General features: G+C 41.1%; 1 long non-coding RNA gene across 2 annotated transcripts in view; it reads right to left on the bottom strand.

The window, feature by feature from the left end:
* Positions 1-25732, bottom strand: part of LOC121664897 — a 73339-nt gene that overhangs the window by 15435 nt on the left and 32172 nt on the right. The window contains exon 4 of one of the 2 annotated variants that reach the window (XR_006016166.1): positions 4204-4249. The exons of the other annotated variant lie outside the window; for it this stretch is intronic. This is a non-coding gene — a long non-coding RNA (uncharacterized LOC121664897). The remainder of the gene's footprint in view (positions 1-4203; positions 4250-25732) is intronic. 2 annotated transcript variants of the gene reach the window in all.

Genomic DNA, 25732 nt, shown 5'->3' on the forward strand with positions numbered 1-25732 from the left:
TTCTTCCTACATTACAAAAATAAACTGCAACTAAAGAATAGCACCAATTAAAAAAAAATAATTTGGCACTGTGTATTTAACTTAAGAGGAAAATGGGTAGTTTCCATACACACTCTGCAGCTATCTGAACAAAAATTGACATCCTCATTAGAAAGCATGAAATCTAAGTTGCTGGCAAAACCGTCTGAAAGCAGAATGAAGAAAGAAAGAAGAGAATCTGGGGTGACAGTAAGAATGTTACAATCAACCAAAACAGAGGCTGAAACTCGAATTCGCTTTTGCAGTTTCCAGTTATCAAAACTTGACACCTCTGTCACACCAGTATTCCAGGAAGAAAAAACATTAGCACTTCAAACACCTCCACCCACACCATCAAACACAACTTCTATCCACAACAACTCTTGTCAAATGTCTTTTTCTTTTCTTCTTAATGGTATTAGCTTAAACTAGATTGCACTTGGGGGAAGAAACATCAACACATAGGTCATCTGAAAAACAGAGATATGGCCACAAAGCAATGTGGTGCTATAGAAATGGATCTTTCCATCATTTTCTAATAGACTCAGACCATTAGAAAAATTTCAAGAAGAGTCACAGAAAAAATTTGGCAAGAATAATTCATATAATTATCCCTCTTAGGGAAAAAAAAAAAAGAATAGAGGGGGAAACTGTATATATTCTGCAGAGACAATGACACTGTAGCTGGGCTTCAGGAGAGAAACACTTAAAGCTTTCAAAAGAAAAGCAATCAAAAGACATTTTCTAGACACTGGTCTAACTGGTCTTTTGTTTAATAGAAACACTTCCAAAGACCGGAATTAATCCAGATTTGTTGGTTTAATAAAGGACTGAATCCAGCTCACTGATTTAATGCACTAGATTTACTGCTATGTTCTGGCCATGTGAAGAGCTGTAAATTGGATCTAGTGAACATGAGCAAGTCAATAAATGCCAGAAAGCAGACAAGATACCAGTAAATCCACACCGAAATCACTGCAAAATATCTTAACCAAAAGGTACTGACCCTGATTTTCCACTCATGCAATTGTTTTCAATATTTATACCTGCCTAGATGTAAAGAGCATAAATCAATGAGTTCCACTTAAAACCAGATTTTCAGGCAGGTAGGTAGGTCTACACTAGCTGAGAAGCCTGTCCCCACTCATTTCTCCCTTCAGAAGAAAATCACAGAATCGTTCAGGTTGAAAAGACCTCTGAGCTCATTGAGTCCAGCTGTCAACCCAGCACTGCCAAATTCAGCACTGAACCCTGTCCCCAAGGGCTGCACCTACACATCCTGTAGTGCCTGCAGAGCTGGTAGCTCCACCACTGCCCTGGTCTCCTCGCATGATTATTTCAATTCATCCTTGCCAAGAGATCTGTTAATAAACATTCTCTGTGGCAAATGTTGCCTGGCTGTTTTCTCACCTTCCTCCACAAAGAACCAGATACAACTGAGATCTCTCCTGTATCATTAATTTAACAGAAGTGTATTTTTGGCTATCCATGATATGGAATTTGACAGGGAAGTATCAAATTTGTTGAAAAAACACACAAAGTACTCTAAAAATTGACAGCTGAGACTGTATTAAACTATCATGTACACAAGTTTGGACACCCTGCAGATATATTTTAAGGCAAACAACTGTACATGCTCATTGTGTAATACTTCCTTTGTAAACGCACCTTTCCCCTCACGACCAGGCACCAGGAGAGCATCAGCCCACTGAAACACTCAATGGTTTCCTGCTCCCCAAGCACACAGGTACAAGGTCCACCAACATTCTCTACCTGCTGAGTCCTTTCCTTTTTGAAGGTGTACAATTTCACTGCAACAAACCATAAAGTCACTTTTAGTGACAGCCTTATATTCTTGAAATCCATAAACATCCAAGACACAACAGTGGGGGCAACTTGGTAAAATTCAAAAAAATCTCCTTTTCCTCAGTAGTTTGAGGAAATTGTGACTCTTGCATAAACTGTCATGTCCTCAGTTTTGAGGCAAATTTCAAGCAGTAGCACATCTGTTATGGTATGACTTCCTAAATCTACAAGGAGTCTGGCCCTCTCAGCTTTCTCATGCATGTACACAAATTAAATTTACACTTACAAAACTAACCTATTGTGTCCCTCAAATACACATTTCATAAGATAAAAATCTCTATTCTTATCAGTGAGAGCAACACAGACATTGTTTTTCCTGAGGATTTCTAAACACAATTAATCTGGGTTTAGATAGTTACATAAACCTCTGGATTTAGGCAGCACAAGCATTACCAGATCCAGACAAAAATAATCCGTATTTTTTGCCCTGAGGTCATATAATCCTCCTGAGTGCTCAGGATCTTGCTCTGAGCATTCATTTCTCTCTCTCTTTACCTGAGGCCACTTGCTTTAGCCTTTGCCTGTCTCACAGTTAAAAGAACAGTGTAAAGTTAAAAGAACTCATAAAGAAAGTATGTTCAGACTTTTTTCATTCTCTCTGAATTTTTGTGTACTCCTCTCCAAGTTTTCTTAATCATCAAAACTGTTCTGCTACAAGCAGGTGTGACTTAACATCAAGCTTTTATGCTGCCTACAAAGGACCTTTCCAGTTTCATGGAATAAACAGGAATTATTAGCTCCATATAATGATAGTCTCCAAGTAATCAAAAGAAACTCATTAAAAAAAGCACATTTACTACCAAACAAAACACAAATATATTTTGTAAATCCTAAAACTATACCCAGAAAGGGTTATGTATTGGTTCTTCTGCTTCACTCACGCATACAATGATGTGTGTTTATTAGCAATGGTACTTTTTTCCCCTTAAGTCTCACCAAAGATGCTATTAAACATGAAAAATAAGATGAAAGCCATAGGCCCCAAACTCTGATGCTAAAGCAAACCTCCAAAACAAGCCCCAGTTCGCACTGAAAATGCCACTGCTTCTCACCTCTCAGTAAGGAGAACATGCCTTTGACAACTGTGTTAGAAACTCAGTAGATGACAGTGAAAATTAGGAATTGGGCTGAGGCCACAAATAGGAAGTCTTTGAAGGTGAATAAAGCATTTCATGCTTTATAAAGCAGCTCACAGTTGAAAAAAAAATAACCAGAAGTATTCTAATGCTTCATGGTCTCTTCCATTCTGTGTGAGGTGTGTCCAGTGCAGTGTAAAGGTGACAGCTGCAGAAGGGATCAATGCAGACAGCATCGGGAATTAGAACACCTGTCATTCACATCCTACCTCATCACAGTTAAGTGAAAATTTCGTAATATCTGTAGTCTTAAAAACTAAATAAATACTCAGGACATAGAATAAAATTATACCATGCACTAATTAACACACAGTTTACAAATCCCAGACTCCTTTTCTCTCCAGTGACTGTCTTGGCAAATACAGATACCAGCACAGACTTCTTTTTCTATGTTTCCATGCTTTATCTAACTTTGCCTTTCATGGGTTCATTAAAACAGTGTTTTGTAATAGTGTCAGATTAGTAGAAAACCTGAGGCATAGCAGTTTGACAATGATATAGCTGTCATGATGGTTCTACTTTTTGCTTGTACCTACTCAGGCATCATTAGAATCAAATATCTACCTCTCAGCGTTTCTCTTGGGTTCATCCAACTCTGAAAGCTCTCAGGCCATTAAAGCATATCAATTAGTAATGATTTTTTTCCAGCCCCAGCAGCCACTGAAACATACATTAAAGGTGCTATCTGCAGTCCAAAATTTAATGTGGACATTTGAGAATTTCTACTTTGATGAAGAGATTATCAGAGAAACTCATTTGCTTAAAGTTTTAGATCACAGTTATTAAAAATATTTTATTTGCTGAACAAATGCCTGATGAACACTCTTGTATCCGTTAAATAACATTAATCGCACACTGGTTTGGAAAACACAAGAATCATTAAAGGATAAATGAGGTTGTGCAACAGCCCAGAAGAGCTAATGTTATCACTTTCTAGGCTGCTTTTACAACCTTCTGAGTAGGACTATTTTTAACTGAGTCATCACGGCCTAAGGACAGTTACTTTCATTTTTTCAGTATATCTATCCAATTGAGTAGATGTCACAGAGGCAGCTCATTACAAGCACTGGAATTAGAGGGCTGTCACATTCCTCGTAGCTAGGTTAGGTCCCTTCAGTCAGGACTATTTGGGAAAGCAATCCTTTCCATGCTCACAGGCATCCAAGCCTGAGAGGTCACTTACCTCTTGTTTCCAATGCAACTCTGAAGTCAGTTACTCAAAGATCAGACTGCAAAGAAAATGTAATTAATGAATGCAAAACTTCTGGACAATACACTTTGATCATTCTATCTATATTTAGTTATTTTTAAACACAAAAAAGCACTGCTCCTCATGGAAAATATCACAAACTAGTGAAACAGTAGGAGCATCTCAAAATCACATTTAATCCTAGTAGCCATCACCATGAGCCTCACTATGGAGCCAGAGATGCAATTGAATTTGTCACTCCTTTGAGCAGCAGAGGCTCTCACTCCTCCTTAAGAGATGTGACTCAGAACGATTTTTGGAATACAAGCATAAGATTCATTTCCAAGTTTTTATCCTACTGTTATGCCTGTAAAATTGTTTCTACTTGAACATACTTGACATTAGTTATAAATCTCTGGTCAAACAAAGGTGCAGTGTGGCAGTCTGTTAACCCACTGCTTTTGTCATGCCATCTTCCCCCTCCTGCTCTCCCCTGCCCCTAGTCCTGGCCACTCCCTCGGGTCCTCCCTATTGGTTCCTGTACCCCAACCCTGCCCAGGAACCGCCCCTGAGCCCCTGACAAAAACCCCCCACACCCAGACCACGAGGTCTCTCTGCCTCTGGGGATCGGGGGCAAGATGTGATTAAAGTCCTCTCAAGCCCTCACAGGAGACCCTTCTCACCTCCTTTGCCATCACTGGTTGTAGTGCTGCTGGCTGCCAGAGCAAGATCGTGGGGCCGTCCAAAATGGACTGCGGGAGGGCGACCAGGATCACACTGCCCTAAGCATCCCCACTGAGCTCTCAGGGAGCTACAGCCTGCTAAGCAAAATCTAGCAATTACAACAGTGAAGAAGGATGAAAATGTCATATACAGCACTCATTCTTACCTTCAGCTGCCAAGAACCTTCTTTCAGGAGAGTTGACCTGATCATCACTTGAAACATTCACGTTATGCTTTAATTATCTGTATAATCACCCAACAAATCTGACACCAGGTTTCTCAGCAGGAGTTTGCAGATTCCTTCTCAGCTAGTTAATGAGTCTTAAGGCTTAAGGTTTGGTCTGGACACAGAATACATACCTGGTATGACTCTTTCAAATTAGGCCTAATTTCTTTTTCATGTTATTTTTCCTTTGAATCTAAATAGTAGCTCTTCTGTGGCCACACATCCTTTTATATCTCTACACAAGTTTGCATACTAATGGAGATAATTTTTCTTTCCATGTGGGAATCCCCTCAAACAGACAAGATCAACATGAAAGAAGCAATTCAGCAGGTGGCATATGCTCACATCCCACCTCTTTCCTACTGCCCAGCCACCATAGCCATTCCTTCACCCTGGGCATGTCTGGCCAGCAGTGCCTGGCACACCCTTTGCATCTCTTCTCCTGCCTATTTAAACTCAGTAGGTATGTGCATACTGGGCAGTACTTCCACAAGATGTTAAATAAAAGCATATGTGGAAAGCAGATTTACAGGTTGAATTTTACGACAAGGATTTTTGAAATTGTAACCAAAAAAATCATATAAAACTTGAACGCTTTTATACTTCAGTGAATTACTTACACTTTGATATTAAAGCCTCCTTCCAATCATGGAAAAAATATTTCCAAAACAGAAAAATACTTCAGTCAAAGTGCCAAATAATCTATCTAGCCTTATCTACACACATATGCATGCAAGAAATATCTACCACCCAGGCAACAGTCTACACATCCCCATTCCCTTTCACAGCTATCAGACAAGTGTGACCTTTGGTTCAGACCAAAAATCTCCCAACCCATTCATTCTATCTTAGGAAGAGCAGTTTCTTCAGGGAAGGAGATGATAATGTATCTGCAAAGGCTGACTCTTTGTGCAGTTGGAGGGGGGAAGTGCCAGCATAACAAACTGCTCCTGTTCAAATCTATCAATTCAAAACAAGCATCTGGAAAACTTGACAAGAATACTCAAATGACCCTTGTGTTCTGACAGCTGGAAAAGAGAAAGCGCTCTCCACAAGGGGAAGATGTGTGTTCAAACTTTTTGCCTGGATAGAGAAACACATAAAACTGAAATATTTTTCCTCAAAGCTCATTAAATAAAACTTTCAGTGCAAAGTATGACTCATGTAGGCAACTATGTCAGCACTCACAAATCTGTGTTCAACACCACCAGCAGCTGGTCATGGCGATGGGCATGTTACAAATTCCCTTCTCTCATGAACTTCTATTGCTGTAACAGATCATTTCCTCCCTGTGACAGGAACCTCAATCTCCCTCGAACCCTGGCACATCAGGGCTGTTGCCTTGATGGGGAGAGCTTCTGCCTACTCCCCTTGGAGAGACCACTAAGAATGGTTCCACGAGGAACAGACTGCAATTCTGTTCTCTCCAGTCCTGCCAAGAAAAACACCTTGAGTAGGGTGTGGTATTGTAGACATAATTTCAATTTGATTGTATCAGGATTTCTGATTTGGTCAAAATATGCACTGAGGGGAAAAAAAACCAAAAAACCAAACCACTTCTGGAACTTTACAGTCCCAAATTCCTCTGTTTCTTTACTGCTGCCCCACAGACTTCCTTTTACTGCTGTGGATGTAGTCTGGTCCACAAGCCTGGTTATATTCTGTATATCTAGGATATGTGAAATATTCCAGTTTACCTACACCCTGAACTGCTCTGCAGGAGGAAAAAAAAAGAAAATTGAACAGCCAGACCCATGCTCCCACTGTGCTCAGGGATGTTATTCTTCAGACCTCTTCCAGGGAAGAGCACTCTGAAAGTGGTCTTCTTACTATAAGATACTTAAATAACACTTAAATCTACATTTATTCTTTTAGATTCAACATAACAATTGCCCCAAGTTTCCTGATTGAAACAGAAAATGGCAAAAAGAAAAAAAGACCCTCCGGAAGGCACAGGTCTATATGGATGTTTAAGCTCCCCAAGAGGTAGCAGCCCAAATTATGCCCAAAACGGATGTGGATGAAAATTCTGTATTTACCTAAAAATGTCTTGGGAAATGTTTACTAATGTATAGCCTTGTATGTTGGAAAAACAAAGTCATAATCCTCAATATTTTGCTGTTGCTTGTACAGGAGAAATGGCAGAAATTCTTTAAATTACTTGAGTTTTATTAAGCAAAAAACCCCTGGTCCTGGATTTAAGTTTGTTTTGATTAAAAGTGGCTCTGTTTGGAGGGAATCAGTAACATATTCAGTGTTCAAACCAATAGAGAACTGACACTTTATATATAGCAGCAAACACTGGACCTTATTTTTTTGTGTCACAAGAAAAATTAAACAAGTTACATTAGAAAATGGGTCACAACAGGATTTGCAATAAACACTATACACAATATCAGCCATTTGTACAGAACACAGCTGACACACACACACAGAGTTTTCTGGTTTATGCCTTACTTCTACGATTCTAAATTGATTTACAGCCCCATGTGAGACTCATAAAAGAGCCCTAGGCAACTCTACCCTGCTCACAGACTATTTGCAACACTGTGAATTTCTCAATTTGCCCATTTAAAAACATTTTCCCTTTTCCTTCCTTTCAATAACAGATTTCTGGAGGGAGTAGGGTGAGAGAGATGAGAAAAGAGATGGTTAATGTTTAGATAACTTGAGATACAAATAAGTACATCGCCTTCTCCTACTCCTGATCCTAGAGAAGCTCTGCTCTTTGGCTGGGGGAGTCACTGTTCCCCACTCACGTGCCCCATTAAATACAATGAGACATCTCTAAGCAGCATCAGCATCCTGACCACATGAGTGTGACAATGCAAACACTGCTGTGAAATGAATCACTGAGTCTAATGTGACTTCAGTTAGAAGAAAGACCTACTTTTGTTAAGGCAGATTTATAAAAACAGGGATTTTGTATATATGCACATAGGAAAGGCCTTAAAAATGAGGTATAGTTGCTCCATAAAGGAGTTTGCTTATTAATCCCCCCGCCAGCATTACACCCTGACATTGGTGGATAACTATCCATCTTCCAGTTCAGAAATTAGGTATGGAGAAATGGAACAGGGAATGCCAAGGTGGTTCAGGAAAATAGACACAGAACAAGAACCAGAATTTGCTATTCTGATGGTTAGTGCAATTGTCTTTCTAATAAGCCACATTGCTCCCCTTCATTACTGTTTTTATTTTACTTCTCTAATGGGAAAATGGCTATGGAGAACATTTTCTGTCAGGCAGTAGACATCTAGTGAGCAAATACCAAAGTTAACAACCATCTGTTCTGCTCAAGTGCAGCGCACTTCACTGGGGTTACACAGCAAAAGCTCAGTGCTGACTTAGGCCCTGTATGGACCTTTTTCTGCTGTCATTCACTAATTTAAGGCTTCATGATGAAATGGATGTAAATCTCTGCTCCTCCCCAGCACTTTGGCTGAACTGATAAGCCTAGCTAAGGTGCACCAGTGAAACCTGCCCTGGACACCCTGAATCTCAGCAGCTTAGAGTGGCCAGCAGAGCCCAGCTGCTGAGAAAGGCATCATTTAGGAACTGGGGGTTGCAGCACCCTGTGTGGGGCACACCCCATCTGTATCACCCCAGACAATCCCTGCATCCCCCAGCAGCAGCTGTTACCCTTCTCCCCCCACGTGGCCACTTGAATTCTCTCTCAGATTACATTCATAGTCTGTACACCTCTCTGCTGCTCTTTCACTAAAACCTTTCTGGTTTTCTACAAAACAACCCTTCAGTATGGTATGAAGAAGTAACAAATCACATGCAACTGACAATTTTTCTTTTACAGTCAGTCATGTGAGAAACGTGTTGATGGTTAAGATGAAGAGCCTTTTTTTCCATGAGTCATAAATTTTGAATTAAAAACTGCAGTATTTCAGGACTGTGGGTTTTGGGAACAAAATTGCAGTTAATCATAGAATCACAGAATAATTTATGTTGAAGGAAAAACCCGTGGAGGTTGTCTCATGTAACCCTGGTCTCTAAGCAAGCCAACTTTTACCTGGACCTTGTCAAACCTTACTCAGAGCCTTGTCACACAGCTTTGCCAAGCAGCTGGTCTGTTTTGTGTATTTTTTCCTTTCAAATGACTTTTTCTATAGAACATGTACAATAACAAATTGAAAAGATGATGTATAAATATTACAGCTGCTGAAGGGGTCAGTAGCTCTGACCGAGGAAGGGGTGACTGGTCCGGGGAGATGGTCCCGAAAGGAATCGCCTTCCTGAAGCCCGGTGTCTTCCCTCAGCTGCTGGCAGGAGGGCCCTTGCAGAGACTGTCAGCTCTTTAGTGATTGTCAGCTCATGATTTCAGCTCAGCTCTGCAGGGCAGCCTCCAGGCCAAGCCAGACCAGAGAGAGAGACGAGAGGCTCGTGTGGCTGGTTCCGCACGAAGGTAGCTTTATTGTCGGTCCGTACTCCGGCGAAGGGGAAAGCCAGGGACGAGCTCTCTGTGTCCCACAGGGGCAGAGGGCTTAGCTTTTATAGGGATACAGGGGATGGGTAAAGGCCAATGGGTTACAAAGGATCTGCATAGGGTCTCCTAAAGGATTGTGGGTCTGTCTTTTTTCGCAGTGACCAAACAAGTGGTTGTCTTTCCAGGGAGTCCTGCTGAACGATTGTGCAATCTCTTATCTCAGCAGACATCCTTCCAGGGCAGGGGCTAGGCATACCTCACATATAAAGGCTACTTAGAAGGCTCAAGACTAAAACAATGTCTAATTTAAGAACATTGTCAACATTACAAGTTTGAGCATTTTCTTTTTTTTTAATAAAACCCAACAAAACAGGCAAATCTTCCACAAGCTTCAGTATTCAATATACCAGAAAAGATTCTGAGTTAAAGAGAAAATAAGCAGCATGAGAACAAAATCTCATCCTTTTTGACTTGAAGCTGAAGCTATGTTGGGAATCATTTGTAATAGTGCACTCAAGATATAATTTTTTTCTTACTTAAAGAAAACAGATCTATGTTAGCATTGACTTACCATCAGACTAGACAGTGTTGTCCTTCAGTGCATCACAAGGGTCTTCCTTGATAAAACAAATCTTTTTCTCTCTCATATAAAAACAGTTTATTCTTGTGACCACTCTGAGGAGGAAACAAACCACCCCTCTGCGTGACAGCAATTGCAAAGCTCTACCAGCACGTTCACATGTGCAGACTGGTCCATCATGGGAAGGGAAGCTCCAGTGGGAGCTGTGCTGGGCCCTGGAATCCAGCTGCCAGACTCACACTGGCCACTGGGCTGGGGGCTGTTGACGCGATGCACGAGTGGGGAGGTGGAAAGAGCGTCGCATCCGTCCCGATCGCGTCCCCTGGAGCCGCTCGGGGGGTGCCGCGCTCGGACACACTGGGACACACTGGGACACACTGGGACACTCCGGAGCTGGGGGGTTCTCACAGCCACCCGCACACACAGAGCCCGACAGCTCCTGCAACGTCGCCGGGGACAGAGAGGCGGGAGGGATCCTTTGTATGGAGTTCCGAGGGGTTTGTTGCGGTCCCTACTCGAAGGGACCCAGGGACAAAGAACACAGAACACTGAGGGGTCCGGGGTTTTATCCGGATCGGCACCGGGAGAGGGCAGAACGTCAGAACCTATCCTTTGGGGGCAGGGTGGAGAGGGCGTGGGGTGACAGGACAGTGACCACTGGGGAAGGTGAGGGGTGGAACAAGGAAACCGGGAGCCAGTGGGATATCAAGGAAAGGAGAACTATCTAGAATATGGACTTTAAAAGGGTAAAAGGGGGTGGTCTTAGATCTCTGAGCCTGCCCATCAGCAGACCTCCACTGTTTTGGGGCTCTGTGACTCCTTGGTCATTCCTGCAGTGGACTCAACCACTGCAACATGCTGTGGCTCAGGTTCTCAGCATGGACATCGTCCACAGCTGCCAGGTGCCCTCCCCAGGCGCAGCCCTTCCCTGCTACTCCCTGGCAGCCACCACTGGGGAGACAGCCCAAACCTAAAACTGCTCCCAGGGCTCTCAGTAATGGTTGTTACATGCATAAAAGTGGTTTCTTTTTAACACATTTGTATTATATAACAATCTCCATTCTCCAATTATTTTTGTTGCAGTCACCACAAAAATTGTTCTTGCTTTTGCCTGTCAATTAGACCAAGATGGAGCTGTGTGCATCACAGGCCTGTCCATACATTTAAAAGAGAACGACTGAAGGGTAATTATAAAATATCACATCATGACAGCAGACACTGCTGCCCTGATCCAGTGTTGCACATGTGCACAGAGCAGCTCCTTGGCAGCACCACTGGTTTACATGGAGTGAGACAAGGACTGCCAGGGGTAAGGGTAAAGCGCAGGAGGCAGCAACAGCACCTCGTGTCTCTGCACTTCCCTCCTTCCTCCAAATGACACTAGATTGGATACTAGGAAAAATTTATTCACCCAAAGAGTTATCAAACACTGGAATAGGCTGCCCAGGGAAGTGGGGGAGTCATCATCCCTGGAAGTATTTAAAAATACGTGTAGAGGTGACCCCTGGGGACATGGTTTAGTTTCCTTGGCAGTGCTGGGTTAGTGGTTGGACTTGATCTGAAAAGTCTTTCCAACCTAAACAATTCTATGCCTTTATCACTTTAGAGGTGTCAGGATTTGTGGAAAAACCCAATTTTCATAGGAGTCCAAGTGAAAATTGAAGATCTCTGAAACCAGCCCTTCACCTCTCTGTGCCTCAGCTTCTCATTTGCAAACCTGTGATACTATTACCCTTCTCTGCCTGGTAAATGTAGATTTAAAGTTCTTCAGGCAAGAATTATCTCTAATGATGTACATGTACAATGCCTAAAGCTGGGTGTCCCAGTATAGACTGTGACCTCCAAGAATTCACACTTTACAAGAAAATATGGAGGGAAGAGGAGAGAGGAAAGTATTTTTGAATATAAGAAAGAAGTCAAATACAGCTAATTACCCAGAGCTTCCCATCAGGCTCACAGACTCCCACCGTGGACATGCTCAGTGGTTGTTCTTTATTTCTGAGCTTTACTTTAATCCCTCCTCATTTCTCTTCTTTCATTTTCAGTCAGTTCAGGTTCCTAATGTTTTTGCCAACTTACTTTTAATGGGATTGTTAGCATCCAGGAAGCCTTGTCAAATAATCATTATACAACTACTTTCAGGGACCCCTGTGGTTGCTTCCACTTGCCATGCATTCCCCCCCCCACCCCTTCTCTCCTTACATTAGCAGGGGAGATATTTTTCTTACTGGGAAGGCATCGTATTAAAAATCTGGCTGTTTGACCCTATCCTGCGTGTTCATCCAAAATCTTAGCTGCTCTGACTGCCTGATGGTCCTTTCACATTATTACATTGTCTTCGGCAATTCACATTTACACATTAGCCAACAAAAAGGCATTTGTAAAATTTTTTCTTGAGTAACAAATCGAAGTCTGTCAGCTACAGGAAAACCATAAACCCGCTGCTCTTCCTCACCCAAATGGAAGAAAGGTTGCTTTTAAATGAGACTTTTAGCCATTTCTATCTGAGAACATCTCACTGATTGCTCACCACCCACAGATCAGCCCTTTCAATGACTACTGCTTTTCAGAAATGCTGAACAATGTGTGTTGCTGAAGCTTAGTGCTTTGCCCACCTCTGCTACAGATGCTGCATTATCTCCCTATTTTGATATTTTCTGCTGTAAAGCTTACATTGTGGCAGATTTACTTTTCACCTAGTTTCCTAGTATTTCTTTCTAGTTTCATATAAAGGAAAATCATCATTACCACCTACAAAGTCTTCATGGCCAGAAATTTTAAGGTCCCAAAACTTTTAAAATTGAGGTGCAATAGTAGAGAGTTGGACCAAGGTTTCAGAAGAGCTTATCTCCCACAACTGCCACAGGAAGCTGTAGATTCTGTTACACTGTGGCCATTGAGACATTCAGAAAGCTTGTGGGATGTTTTCCTCTCAGTGGCCAGACCCACAGCTACAGTCAGCAGTAGCTCTGCAGGAGAGAGAGATTATGGCAAATCAGTCACACGCAGTGCCCTTTGTCAGCAGCCCTTCCTGGCATGGGGCAATTTCTCTTTCCTCTCTGGTGCACCAGAAACAAGAGCTCTGTGGTGCTGTGGGCTCTGGCTCACCAGGCAGTGCTGCTCCCTGGAGCACAGATCACTCATCAAGGTGCTTTACCCTTTTGAGACTGTGTGAGGTTTGTTGCCCTGGTTTTGAAAGGATTTTGAGGAGATTCACTTGATTCATGTCAAAACCATGATATCTCAAAAAGTTTCAAGAGGAAACTCAGGAACTTGAGAGTGCAGAGCCTAAATCTATCCTTCCAGGACCTGCCCTTCCTGCTAGCCTATTCCCATGTGTGCAATCAGAGTTTCCAAAGCTGTGATTTTGAACACAGTTTACCTTTTCCAAGTTTATTCTTGGTATAGGACAGGCTTGCTAGACTCCTGACATTTCATTAATCGACTGAAAAAGACGCTGGTGTAGAACTGCTTTTTATCATTTTAAGCCTACATTTTCTGGGGGGAGAGAATCCAGAATAAGTGTGTTACTTCATACATCTGGTCTGATGCTTTTACAGGGACTCAGGGAGAATCTGCTTGAGACAATAAATCAGTTGGCAGACATTCATTTTTGGCACTGTAGTACTTGTATTTTTCTGACAGAGACAAATATTGATGAGATCAACAAAACTAGCCAGCTGAAGACAGTTGTCATTCTCAAAGAGGATAAATCCAGCATTGGAAAGGGTCGACAGACATGCCTGAGGAAGGTGTTTTGTTGCTGTTCTCCTAATGGCCCCACCCAGGCAGAATTAAAACCAGTCTGAAACTGCTCTGCCTTTAAAGGAGCAGAACCATCTTGGGAGGAGCTCAAGCTGGCGTTGCAGCAAAGTCACAAAAACGCCTTTTAGAGCCTGTTTCTCCCTAGCAGGTCACATTGCTGCATGGGTGAATGGAATAATTTATATTCAGTCCAGGTCCCACTTAATTAGAGATTGACCTTGATTCTATTTATTAGCATTCAAAACCCTGAAAAATCCTGATCCATCCTAGCTTGTTACATTAAGGAGAGTCAGGTTCCAATCTCTAGCCCTGGACAGTGCACTCTGCATTACACCTGCCCTGAATTACGTGCCTTAGCAGAGGTACAAACAATTGTGCTCAAAGTAGAGATGCAAATAATTGTGCTCAAAGTAGAACGTATACAGACTGCTCCAGTGTTACCTTGCAAGGTATATCTGCAAGTAATGATAGCATAGCAGATTGCACAGAAACATGTTCTTGACAAAATTCACCCCTTTTTGGCTTGGCAAGTCGTTCATGAACCAACCTTGACTACTATGTATTTATTTATTGTCCATAAATATTTCCCAATTAGCTTCCACGAACTATTGTCAACATATTAGTTGCAACCAATTGATAGTCATGAATATTTGCTATTCATTATGAATGCAGTAAGGCAGGTCACCAGGGGTCTCTGTTATTGTTTCTGCATTTGCTTTGGACAACTGTTTTTAAGAGGAGATTAATGAATCCTGATACGAATGATGTAAAGAATAAATAATCCAAGCGACAATTATCAAGTGAAAAAAACCACTTCTGTCAAAATTCTTAGCTCAGAGATGGTAGGATTCCAAGAATTAACAACTCATAATTAGTATAGCCTCACAAATCACAACAAAATAAACCTTTTCTGTCCATACAAGTATTATCAAGCCAGTGCCTTTAACGATTGTTTAAAAATCTACAGTGCCAGACATCATCAGCATTCCTTTAAATGTAGCAGCTACTGTTTCAAATGCTAAAGATATTTATGTAGAAAGCAGAATTTGGTAATAGTTCTGAGCACTTGGAAATACACTAACGAGCATTTGCAGAAATAGCTCTTCTTGACTGGTTATTGCAACAGCTTCACAAGAGGATTGCCTGCATAATTTAACAACAATGCTCTTAAACCTTGTGAAGTAAGCAATGAAAATGTTTAAAGTTTTTTATACCTATTCTCTGTCTTAACACTGTTAGGAATTAAACCATTACAAGGAAGCTATCTGCTAGGAGTACCTGGGTTTGCAATTTCACTTGCACAGGCTGTGGTACAGATCTCAAAACTATGATGAGTTGTTTTTTGAACTGAACCCTCTTAATGTAACCACTCCACCCTGTCAATCCCTTGAAAATGAACTATGCAAAAGCACGAGTTTCATGAGGAACTCCATATTAAATATCAAGCCTGCAAATCAAACACTCAAAAGCTGAAAATGCCACTGATCTCCCTATTGATTTCTCGCTAAAGCCCTCCTGTCCAATCTGTCTGCAATAGTCACTCAGTCTTGCCAAACAAAACCTGAAACTTGGAATACGACGCATCTGGTAACATCCCAGTGGCAATTCTGATCCCATTTATTATTACCTGGCACCGTCAGCTATTTTGTATCAAAAAACCAAATGCTAGCAGTATGTGCAACAATGGGAAATCTGCATTGTAAAGGGAGTGTCAGCGTTGGCGTTCCCTTGGCCAGGACACATGGAATTTTTCCTCTGAGCGTTTCAACCAAAACACAACCATGAAATTCAATGCTCCAGCAAAACCCAGTTTCTTTCAATGGCTGAATGAATATGAAAACAGCATGTTAAGAACATCTACAGTGGATAACAACAACCATTTAAGTTCAGTTACATCATCTTTGTTACCCAAATTATGGCCTAAAGGATTTAACCCCAGACAACTCTGCAGTAGATGGGCTGTTCTGTTAAATGGAAACTTGAGAAAATGCTATTATATGGTTTATCATACCATGAATATCAGCTCATCGTAGCACATAGAAATCTAAGAATTCAATGCAATTTATGGAAAAAGCTTTTGAGGGAACAGTTGATAAATAAAGAGCAACATTAGGAATTAGGTGCAATTCCAAGTATTTCCAAATTAAATGCACTACAGTCCAACAAACCAAACAAGGACCACAGGAGTTCACTTGCTGACATGCAATGGGATTTGCCCTAATGCTATGACAAGTGCCACATAACTCGAGAAAATTAGAAATTCTGAGCAGTCATCAGAGTGGGAAACCTGACAAATAGGGCCCAATGCCACACACTGAGGAAAACCAAAACTGAACATCTGTTCATTAAGTGATCTCTGTCCATATTGTGCACTGAATGGAGCTGGGGCTCAATGTCAAAATAGAATATGCTTATTTAATTAAAATCTCATCATCAGAGACACAACATTGCACAAGCACCACTGATTCTCTTTGTTTAAAAATTCATGGCCTTGTCTTTGGAAACTAGTAAAATTCTTTTATTACAGTTCTGTGTGTAACAATTATACACAAAGCCTTGTGCTGTGGTAGGAGGCCTGAGCTGGAAAAGTAGCAAAAAGTGAATCTTCACAAAGCTTGAATGTCACAGACTTCACTAAAGGAAAGCTTAACTTTACATCTTTCTGTAAAACCATTCCCATGTCACTGATTTAATCTAAAAGGTAAGATTAGGTAGTGAAAGGGTAAAGTAGAGCTTTAATGTCTAGATTTTAGGTCTGGTTGCTACAAGCACTGTAAATTGGCTCTTCAATAAACAAAGGTGAAGACAGACAATGGATGAATCCCTGAACAAGATGGTTAAACTCAAAGAAGCCCACATAAGTGTACTTTGGCCTGTCAAAGTGAGCCATGTGAGGTAAATGGGCTACAGAAATGTGGGACTCGCCATACATTAGCAATCACAGAGGCACTCTAATCAGGACAGCACTTTAAACTTGGACCTCAAAGGCAACAAAAACTGTTGGCTGTGTTTGATTGGAGTGAATGTTCCTTGATTTCATAGTAACCTAAACTTCATTCAAGGTTCTTCTGGAAAGGATAAAATAAAGTGGCATGTGGTAATTGCCTTGACGTCTTTCAGGAAAAATCAATAATGAATGAGTGAAGGGTCAGTGAAAGGAACAGACCCACTACTGGGCTAACCTAGAGCGTTTAAATCAAACTAACTAGTTTTGATAAACAGTGAAGTCTCTCTCATCCATGTGTTGTAGGTGAACTTAGTTATATTGCTCCTGAGAGCAAAGTGCTAATTACATCCTGGCAGCATCCCCAGGCAGGACACAGCTGACACTGCGTGGTTCCTCTGGGCACTCAGCTTTGCAGGGTCCTGGGATCCAGACCCATGCTACTCCTGCCCTCCCAAGCCCTGTGTCTCTTCCTCTGCAGTGATGGGCAGTCACGATCAATTATGTGCTGAACAGACACCCCAACCAAACTCTACTGCCTGTGAGAGCAAAGAAATGGTGAGCCAGGAGGGCTGAAGGTTGCAGGGAGGGGGGAAAGAATGAAAGGATAATTCTGCTGCCAAATGTATGGGCAGGCTGAGATGCCTCTGGTGAACTGCCACTTGTCTTGCAGATGCAGCTGATCCTGGTCTTCAGGTCATGGATGCACTTCCAAAAGCATTTACCTCTACACTGGGCATGCAAAACAGTGAGATGTGTGGCTTGTATTTTAAATTCCCCTGAGAAAGGGTAAAATCCTCAGGTGGCAAAATTTCATTCCAAGGCTTCACTCTACCCTATACTGAAAATTCATAAAACAACTGCTCTTCTACTGCTTGATACTCAGGATTACAGTGAGGGGAAAAAATATAAATATGGTTACTCAAGATGGTCCACACATCCTTGACACATGCACTGAGAGTAAAAATTGCTGGAGATTCTCTGCTCCCTCATTTTCTACTGAGAAATTTCTTCTATGCTTTTGTGTGCAGGAATAACTGTTATACACTAAAGTTTTTTGTGGGGGCCTCTAATTAATGGTGAATAACACTGGCTAGCAATAAAACAAGTCCATTTTCCCAGAGTCCAGATACTGGCAGGAAGCTTTCCTGGGAGAGTACAAAGCTAATGAAAAGTCTGTTCATTTTGCAGCTCAAATACAGACAACATTTGTTCCTCTAGCTTTCCAAAATGAACATATAGTCATCAGATGTAATTGTTTACCAAATTTGATACTTTTATATAGTGTCATTCTGGAGCTTGAATAAGTACAAATAAGGCAGAAATGTAGCACAGAGAGGAGGAAAGAAATTGCTCCAAATCCAAACAAGCCCTCATTGTACTTCATGGTCTTTCTAAAACACTGCAGAGTCTGGCTCTGCTTTTTGTACCTTATTAGCACCATCTAAGGGAAGAAAATGGAAATCACCTAAGGCTGGATAGAATTTGTAAACAATAGTGAAATCTTCTCACTGTGGTGAAAATTTATGTCAGAATGTTTCAACTCAAGAAGACAAAAATCTGATTTTAGTTCTCAAATGACTCACACAAAAGGACTGATTAAAGTTATCAGTGAAAAAAAATCAGAACTTTAGAATGTAACTCATGGTTTTCAAATTGAGGTTAATATTCATATGCAGAAACAAGAAACAGTGAAGATTTTTTTCCTCTACTAATAGTTCCACATTAATGGAAGAGGAGTAGGATGTGATGGCCCACAGAAGAATGAAATAATTCATTTTGTCAGAAAAGATTGCAATTTATTCTCAAAAATAAACTAATATGCGCTTTGTGGGGAGGCAGGAAGTGGGAGTTGTTAACGCCTATCCAAAATAAAAACTAAAGACTTGGATTCACAGTAATGACAATTTGGTGTGACAAAGAGTCACCTAACAAATCAACTTGGAAAGTCAATACAGCTCAGCAGTTGGCTATAGGTGTAGAAATTACCATCTGCCACTCAGTGGGGTATTCACTGTCAATCTTAGGTCTTACTCAGTACCTGAGTTAGGGCTTTTGTACTTAACTACCTGAGAGTCCTCCAGCTTCTGACTGGGACAGGCTGGACAGATGCTGGGAGGTGCCAAGTCATTAAGGAGCCCTGCCTGGGCCAGTGCCCCAGGGGAAACCTTCCTTCTCCTTGGCTGGCCCTGCTGAGACCACTGCATTCATGAAGAAGAGCTGAGAGAGAAAACATACTGGGAAAGACTTTTTGGCGTTGGGAAATAAAGCAAAGACTGACTTGTGAAAGCTGGTGTCTTATTCCAGCTTTATGTTTGCTACAGCAAGCACCTTGTGCTGCCTTCTCTCTTCAGTTCAATGCTGTTCAGCTGATTACCTTTGTGTTTTCATCATAAATATCTACTGTACATTCGACTCAATTTGTGCCTTTATGCTGCCTTTTCCTCGTCATTGGACTTCTGTTTGTGAGTTCTAAAATCTTTATTTCTTCGGTTTTAAATTAAAAAACTATTTTATGTTAAGCAATTAGAAATTATTATAAAGATTCTTCCCTCATAAAATAGCTTTCCCAGTGAATATAGAAACAATTTATCAGCATGTGAGTCATGCTGGCATCTGCCCCATTTGCAAAATAAAGGGACAGCCAAACACAGAGTGAAATAACTAGAACATAAAGAAAAAAAACTATAAATAATAGGTTCTTCAATGTAACAAATAATTACATATGGCACCAAAGAGAGAGAAATTCAGGTTAGAGAAAAAAGAAACAAATCTTACAAAGAGGACAGACAACTACTGGAGTCCTTTGCCACATTTTATGCTGGCACCTCCACTATGTTCATTTTTAAAGCAGGATATGACATCTTTCCAGAAGCTCTACTCTGCTTCAATTAAGAAATAATTAATCCAAGTCTCCTCTACCATGCTATAAAGGAGGTCAGACTAAAAGATCACAATGATTAAAAAAAGTCAAATCACTCTTACCTGGACTGTGAATAATTTGTCAGATATCTTTCTTCTTGTTCAATCATTGGCGTTTACACATGTAAACTACTTGTTCTGTATAGCATAGTAAATAGTGCTTATGGAGCAAAAACCTTACAATAGGATGATCTATTACTTACACAGCAATTTCCTGTTTTCTCAAAGAAAACTTCCAGAAATTAATCTCCATTTCTAGTACTTCACAATTTTAAATGCAAAATTTGCTTCATGTACTCACTGTAAAATATAATTTTTAACTTAGATATTGTAACAAGCATTCCTTCCCTAAGGATTGTGCACAGAACACATAGGAAAAACACAGATGTGAATGTAATCTGAGTTTGTTCAGGAGTCTAAACTTTTGTCACAGATTTTATAGAAACAGGCTCAGTTCAATTTATTGGCTAATTCAGTATCCCTATAATGTAAAGGAAAAGGATGCAAGAGCTTTCACAGCTAGTCAGAGAAGAAAGACCTGAGAAGATGTCTATCTAAGCAACTTATTCAATCTTGTGCTGCAAGCCAACCCATTAATTTACTTGCTTTCATTTTAGCTGTCCCTATAAACAGATGCAGATTGCAGACAGTCAGTAAGCAGAACAAAATGAAACAAAACCTAAATGGAATAGAAAAAGGCAAAAGAAAACCAATGCAAGAGAAAAAGCAGCTGGTTCAACATGACAATTCAAGTCACCCTCAGAAACAATTTTCATCTGCCAAAGGAACAACAGGGCCTGCCTTTCCTCTTGCAGGAACACACGCACAGGGTTTATAGGAGTTGATAAGGAGAAGGAGCATGATGACGAAGAAAACCAGTTTGGTGGTATAAAGGTTTAGTAATTGTTTATTGGCCTTTGAATTTTCTGTGGCTTTAGCTCATACCAGCCTACACAGAGTGGAAAACACAGTGACAATGCTGGGGCTGCATGGCGAGCACATGAGAAGAACACACGCACTGAGCCAGATGTGTAGGAGATGCCATTATCAGGATCAGAACTTGCTTTGGTTTCCCAGCAGAGTGGGAATATGTGACTTTCTCTTTCTATGCATTAAACCTGTTTGATGTCCATCTCAAACAGCCTGCCTGCTTCTATTCCCTTTCCCTGCAGTGCCACTGGAAAGAGCCCATTACTTGGGTTGAATGTTTTCTGAAGGCAAGACAAGCCTTTTTGTCACAACATTTGTTGGCTGAATAACTTTTACTGAATTCTGTTTACAACAGCAAGATTTCAGCCAAATTTCCAGAGTTTGAGTTGCAAAGCCACTATTTTTCCTCCTTTCCCCAAACAAAGGAGGGGACAGAAGTCTTCCTGTTGTCCCAGAGCCGAGGACAGCCTGTGGGCTATACCTTCGCAGCACATACCACAGCGCAGTAATAGAAAGCTAAACATGTCCAAAATGCCTGTGTCTGCCACCCTTTCTGGACTCTCAGCTCCAACCTGTGCCAGCACTCAGAGCCAGCACAGGGCTGAGGCTCAGGGCTCCCAGTGGCCTGTTTGCCGCTGCAGAAAAGACAATGTCTCTCCCGGAAAAATACTGCTGGTTCAGTTTCCTCTGCTCAAGGAAATGGAAGGTGCTGTGGGATATATAGGAGCCAATACAGTGAAACAGGAAAACACACACTAGAAAGTCTAAGCCATAAACCAGTAGTAGAAAAAATAAAGATCTTCTCCCTTTTGTATCCATGCAGGATCTAAGTTCATCACTAGAGCATGTCCCTGCTCAGTCTGCTGTGTGCTACACAACATACATGATATTCTTTTATCTACAAAAGGTGTATATTTTACTTCCTTTGGGGAACAGCTTTTGTTTTAACACCTACCTGGAAATTACTAAGAACATTGCTAGTGCTATAAAAACAACGAATTGTTGTAATAACAGTAAATTGTATTTGTGACTACATTGAAGATTGATCAACCCAAAGTTCATGCCACAGCAAAGATTTCATTTCCACTGAAAAAAGTAGTAAGATGCTCCTCTACAATGGACTGCAATGTGCTTTTATAAACTATTTTATATCTTTCAAAATTATGTTCGTCATTCAAGAATTGCATTGACTTCAAATCCTCAGGATGCTCCAAGAGCACATTAGCTTTATTACTTTAGATTAGCTTTTCAGATAGTACTCACAGTGCATTTGAGTTAACAACTTAGCAACCCACATAGTGAAACACATCATTTCACGAATCCCCAGACTTACAGAACCGTGTTCTCCTGCACACTGACAGGGCTCCAGTGAAGTTAATGCATTGTTAATAATTTGTGCCAAAATATAAGGTTTATTGTGAATTTATGACCCCATCAAAGTCAATGAAAATTTCCACTGGTTTCAACAGAGGTAAGCTTTTTCCTCTAATTTTTGGAACTCCTCCCTTTTTCTCTGCAGCATCTTCTTTCTGCATAACCAGAGGATCAGCTTCATCCAGCTAATTTCACACATCCAACTGATGGTCAGTAAGATCTATATATGCATTTAAGGGAATGAAAGGGGTTGCCTTAGGACAATTCAGGAACTGTGGCATCCCAGCCATACTTAGGAAATCTTTTTCTCTCTCTCTGTAAATAAAGTCTGCTGCTGACTGAACTGAGGAGACTTGAGAGAGTGGAGGAAGGTGAACACTAGAAAGAGTGTATAAAGGTAAGAATTCTGACAGGAGGATGACTCAGAATAAGTGGTCCAGCCTCTGCAAGCAAAACTGAAAACAGAAATGCACAAAAATTGAAAGTTTGGAGATGAAGATTAGGTGTGAAGGACTTCCTTTAACCATCCTGCCAGTCCCTTGCAAAGCAGTGCTGGTACAGGGGAGGGACATCCTTGCCTTTCCCAGGAGAAAGAGCCCCATTCAACAACATTTATTTACCCAAGAGCACAATATGACCTAATTCCATTACTTAACTGCACTTACTGCTAGAAAAGGTTTCTGAAGTGTAATCTAAGTATCTCTGGCTGTAGGCATACATATAAACTCAGCCTATTATATCTTTTCGCTGTCCATTGAGCATAAAGGAGTACTTTTCTCTTTGTAGAAGCTTTCTGTATATTCGAAGATGTTGAAAACCCTCAATTTCCTTTCCTCTAAAGTAGACTACACTAGTTCTTCCATTGTTTAACATCTTGTAAGCAAGAAAACAACCTCAGCAAAGAAAACCCCTTGTCATTCTCCCTGGTTGAGATCTATTACTTGTCTTAGAAAAATGTGATAACAGTACCATAGAAGATGGAATGAACAAATTCTGTGTCTTAAACACAGTTCTCGGATTGTCCCAGAGCTACATTTGGCATCGTAAGGTAATGTTAACTCATGTTTAGTTTATGATGGAAATACTCAACTAATAATGAGTAGCTAATTATTCCCTATTTAAACACTGCACTTTGGGATTTTATTCATCCAAAGTGTACATTTATATGAATATTTGCATAAGTGTAAGACCTGACCTCATTGATTGCCAGAGTTCCCAAAATGATCAAGAATTCTGATCATTTTCTGCAAAGCCACTGCAATCCCTTCTGGATCTCACAACCTACAAAACCTATAAAATAAACTCAATTCCAGCAGCCAATGATGAAAATATAGAAGTGAACAAGACCAACAACCAGAGTTGACTTATATGTCTCTGACATGACTTGGTTATTGACATCCATGACTTATTTCAGTGCAGCTTTCAACCAGCTGTGGACTCACACTACAACAATTTTGTCTGGAAAACACTCCCTTTCTGTTTCAGGGATGGCATGCTGAGGTGTGCTGCTTACCTCCCATATCCATCTGACAACTGAGGGCATTCATTTATCATGACAAGCAACCTTGTGCTAATCTAAGTTTGCCTCTCTCTTCCTGCAGTCTCCTTATGCAAATTCAGCCTGGCTGAGTATCAGATCTCCTGTCCTGAGGTCATCTTTAGATTTTTTCCTTTCAAAAAGCTCTCACATTTAGAGTACAAAACACAGTGATTCTGACTCTCTACCAGGTAACAGCATTTTCACATGATCCTTTAATAGGACTTGCAAAAGCAGCCCAGCCTGACTGGTTTCAGGGGATCTATTACCTCTTGGATTAAGATACAAGTAGTTGCTTGTCCACTTCTATCAAAACCACAGCCAGTTGTAATCTCCATCACAGAAATCCCAAGACATTTGGCAGGAACAACCAGGTTTTGCCTGGATGTAGAAAGCAAAGCCACATGCAAAGCACGGCCTCCAGGGTTTTCCCACTGAGCCAAGCTGACACACTGCAGATCACAAAGGAAAGTGCCCAGGAGAAAGAGGGGGGACTTAAAACTTCTGCAGATTTTTGGAGAATTTCCTGGGAACATCCACTGGTGCTCTTCAGAATTATTGCACAAACTTGGAGGAAAAATCACCTCTGTGTCAGGAGGTTATATAGCAATATCTATGGAAAGAGAAGGAGAAATCACTCACCTCACCCCATTTAGTGAAAAAAAAAAAAGTATCACTAGAAAAAGTACATCAAACCCTTTAAAGGTAGCCTGACACATTGTTTCTCCATCTGTTTACTTCACACAAATATTCAGTTAACTCCATTTCTCCCTCCACATGACAAGAACTTAGATGAGGAAGGAGCCTAAAGACAGCAGCACAGAGCAGAGGGTGGGTTTTTTCACTCTGTAAAGAAGTCCTTTTCTCTCTGTACTGTCAGCTCCAGCAGCAGAACCATTGTGCACCATCGCAGCTTTTCCTGATTCATTAATTAAGGCTGCAGTCATTGTCTCAGGCATTCTCCCTCTTTTCCTATACTTATTGACAGAGAAGGACAAGGAGCTTCCAAACAGCACATCTTGCCCTATTCTCCAGCACACTTCAGTGTCATAGTTGCCCTTTGAGGCCACTCCTTTTGAATTTTCCTGTGGTGGTCTGTAACCTCAAAATGCTCTGAACAGACTTCAATGAAGAAGAAAACTGCAATCTCAAACGAAATTATTTCCTTTACAAATATTATTTCTTTAATATTCAGTCTCTCCTGATGAGCCTTTGCCCCTGAGGAATCTTTGTGCTTAGCAGTAATACCCCTGCCACAGTGTTGGCAGCCTTGGTGGTAGCAGTAGTTTACGCCTAAATATTTTTCTTTGCATATTCTGGAATGATGTACTTCTGTTTCATAACTCTTCTTTCCTGCTTGTGGGTCACATCCTGATTGTCCAGAGCCTTTAAAGCACATTCTTGCCTTGTATCTAGTCACTCTAAATCTCAGTAGATAGAAGTCATTGTTGCTGCATGGATTTTAGTAGTTTTATTTCCTACAGTTTCCTTCATCTAAGACAAGAATAGACATAGTGTTTTACTGGTCCAGAATGGATTCCTAGGTTCCTAAAATTTGTAGTCAAAACCCAGACAAAAGTAGATCTTAAAATGTGCTGAAAAAACTTCATTAAACTATCAAGGCAGGTTCTTCCAAAGCACTTTTCCCTCAAAGCACACATTTTACCCAGGGCAGTGTGTCCTCTCACTGAACTCTCACTGTGCATTACACCCACCCCTCGAGAGCAGCTTCTCTCTCTCCCACTCGTGGCTTTCTGATCTGGCTGGTGAGGAAGGAGGCAGCCCCTACTCAGTCCAGCCTGTTTCAGCAGGTGGCTTCTTTACTACAGCCATCTGTGTTCTGTGCTCCAGCCAGCCAGCCTTTTTCTTCACTGATGTATTTATATGGCTCTTGTTTTGAACCCACATCCTCAGAAATCAGCTGTAACTGGGCATTAGTGGACATGGAGCACGGGAACAGTCTCCAGGGTCCTGCTTGGCTCAGTCCAGGTGCTCCTGGTGGACACTCGTGCACCAGCCTGGCAAGAGACTGCTCCACAACCTACACACAAGATCCCTGCATCCTCCTCACCTGCTGAATGGGA

Source organism: Corvus kubaryi, unplaced genomic scaffold (assembly GCF_017639235.1).
Source record: "Corvus kubaryi isolate FWS band 111438036 unplaced genomic scaffold, C.kubaryi_AGA036_p1.0 130, whole genome shotgun sequence".
Classification (NCBI taxonomy): Eukaryota; Metazoa; Chordata; class Aves; order Passeriformes; family Corvidae; genus Corvus; species Corvus kubaryi.